We start from the raw sequence: 3,132 nt of genomic DNA on the forward strand, positions 1-3,132 counted from the left end.
TAGGCAAGTTCCCCTGATTATGCAGCACCCGGAAGGTCTTCTCTATGTGTTCTAGCCAGCGCTCTACGCTCTCGGGTCCCTCACTGCCCTTAAACTTATCCAGCTTCAAATTGTACATAGTCTCCAGAGGAGTCCTCTGGGGAGGGCGCATCACTGCCTGAAGGGCTGTAGCAAAAGCTTCCCCCAACTGAGTAATATCGGGGAAACTAGGCTCAGAAGAGCGACGGGGTTCCCGACGAGGCGGCATAGTTCTGACAGAAGACACCAAAATCATTAGAATACTCACAAGGACACAGGACTGCCAAAACCTGGCTCTGATACCAAACTGACACACCCCGACCGAGATCGGAGCGTGCTGGCCGTCACTCAAAGGTGACGTAGCCATGTGCACGTGCAGAAGCTAGTAAGTAGTAATAAAAAGGCACGAATAATTAAAACAAAACTAGCATACAAGTACTAGAATAAGTGCTAGTTAGTGCTATACAAATTCAGAGCAGGTCTATAGCAGTCCAAATAAAACGACAACAGTAGTACGCCCGAAGGCGACCCTACAATGTGGAGTGTCTGTCAGAACGCCGGAAAACTCTCAAGGGAAACCACCGCAACGGCTAAGCAACTAGAACCTGGAGGGGCGCAAAACAAAAGCGTGAGTGGGCAAAAACAAAGCTCTTTGAAAACCATTTCAAAAAATACATTCTAACCCCTCACCGTAAAACCTGTATACTTCCCAGAAAATAACCATATGTACGTATGTATAGATATGCCCAACATGCTCAAGGGTATGCCAATCATGCTCAAGATATGCCATGTCAAAACCTCGTAATGAAATGTATGTGCTCAGGTATGAATCATATCAATAACATAACATCTGGCAGCCGGAGTCACCTAACGTGACCTGTACGGCTGCATATAGAGCTCAATCTCAAACTCAACAACTGAACCTGCCCACGAGTCGGAACCACTCTATGTGGTCTGTACGACAGGCCTGGGTGTAATACATATATACGCTCTAGTGCTACGATCACGTGAAGGCTGTGCGAATAATCGCGGGTCACCTACGAGTCGGAACCACCTAAAGTGGTCTGTACGACAGGCCTATGCACCTAGCTTGGATCCAAGCTGAGCGTATGGTGCGGGAGGTGAACAACACGTGAAGGACTGTGCCCTACTCTGGGCGGGAGCACTAACACCGGGGGTGCAGGTTATGAGCTCTCTAAGCATCTCTAAACACTATGTAATGCAATCGTTAATTAACGCTTACCTGGCACTTACCTATGCCTCCACAGCACCCACACATAAATATATATGACATATGCATATGTATATGTATGCCACAAATAATGCATGCAAAGATGCATAAACGATAAATAATAAAGTGCATGGCATAAGGCAAATAACCCTTTTTAATTCAATTTCTGGGAATATAAATGTATATAGGTATATACGGAAAACAAAAGCCCACTCACTGGTATGTAGAAGGGTCGTAGCCCCCCTGTCTCGCGTGTGCACGCTCGTCCTCTGGGTACGTGTCACCTAGATGCGAAACAACTATAAAAACGTTAACTTTAAAGCACATAACCCGTTTCTCGTAATAACTTCTCATACATTGCTCAAAATGGACAAATGAATATACCCACGTGCTCTACACAACCTCAGGATCACAACCATATTTTTAGAAAAAATTTTGGACCCCGCACGCGCCCCCACGCGCCAGCACAGGCACGGACCTACGCGCCCCCACGCGCGGCCACGTGCCAGGCACACTGACGGTGTCAACAGACGCCGTCAGGAATATTCCGTCAAACTGACGGAATATTCCGTTAAATCTAACCGGATGCCGTCACTGCCGTTAGGAATATTCCGTTAAACCTAACGGAATATTCCTCTTTCTTCTCCGATCGACTCTCGCCGGACTCCGGTCGCCGGAAAACTGGGAAAAGTTTAAACTCACTAATCTCCCTCGTTTCTCAACCAATTCCTATGATTCTTGGACCAAAAGAAAGCCCTAAACTAGTAGAATCACGTTGGACCACTTTTAAAGGCTAAAAGTTACGCGATCATACCTGTCTCAAAACTCAAAAACCGGCCAACTTCGAACCAGGCCTTCCCGACGTCCAAATTCGTCCAACGAGCTACTCCGACGCTCCTGGGAACCTCACCAACACATCTACAAGCTTCAAAAGTCCAAAAACTCAATGTATAATTTTTGCATGAACAGTACTCAATTCGGCCATTGTTGAAACGACGTGAAAACGAAGTATTCCTCACCTGAAAATGGTATGGTTGTGCTCGCCTCGACCTCACGAGTTGAATGGTGTCTTTGGTTCCCACGATCTACTAAGATTTGGGTGCTTTTGTGTGTTGTCCGTACGTTACAGAGAGAAGAGGAAGGAATGGAGCTCGGGGAACCCACAGAGAGAGAGAGAGAGAGAGACAGTGTGTGTGTGTGGCTCTCAGCTTGCCAACACCACACAAAGTAACCAAAAACAATAATACGAAAACCAACTAGGGGTAAAAGGGTCATTTCCTAAGCACATTTCCGATATTTTCGGGACGGGATGTCACACCTACTCTCTTAAATTATTTGTGTAAAATTCATGTATTATTTTATATAAATACATATATATATTATTGAAATTAATAGGCTAAATAAATATTTTAAGACAAAAAGTTTTAAATTTTAAATAATCAATGAAGTTTTCACTATTTTTTTTTTTTTTTTAAGTTGCTGAACAATACACGTGCATATATTTTATCAGTTTCGTATTTTACTAACTAATCTAATAAATAACTCTGCCTACGTGGGTACGTGGGATCAAATTCAATAAATATATAACTATACTCATAAATAGACATACGAATATCTATAAATATAAGGCTGACTATATACATACTATCAAGTTTATCATTTGAGCTAGGTCAATTCTGTATTTTATCCATAACCAAAGGGCTTTCTGGGAATACCACAATCGCCGAAGCGTGGTGTGTAAAAGAAAGGTCAAAGGAAGAAGCCCCAATGGATTTGAGTTAGAAGGCTGGTGGCAGATACATTGAAGTAATTGCAACCTTTGACCTTCCTGTAAGTCACCGATACCTCTATCCCTCTCTCTTTACCATTGCGTGGCCTGTTCT

The 3,132-nt window shown here is 43.7% G+C and overlaps 1 long non-coding RNA gene across 1 annotated transcript; it reads right to left on the reverse strand.

Annotated features, from left to right (window-relative positions):
- Positions 1-473: 473 nt before the first annotated feature.
- On the reverse strand, positions 474-2,430 carry LOC148690016 (uncharacterized). Its single transcript, XR_015958043.1, has 3 exons — positions 2,064-2,430; positions 1,467-1,533; positions 474-623 (listed from the first exon to the last, which is right to left on the reverse strand). It is a non-coding gene; the product is annotated as an uncharacterized LOC148690016 (long non-coding RNA).
- Positions 2,431-3,132: the final 702 nt, after the last annotated feature.

The sequence above is a fragment of the Pyrus communis genome, chromosome 16 (genome assembly GCF_041283825.1).
Source record: "Pyrus communis isolate YQ-2024b chromosome 16, ASM4128382v1, whole genome shotgun sequence".
Classification (NCBI taxonomy): Eukaryota; Viridiplantae; Streptophyta; class Magnoliopsida; order Rosales; family Rosaceae; genus Pyrus; species Pyrus communis.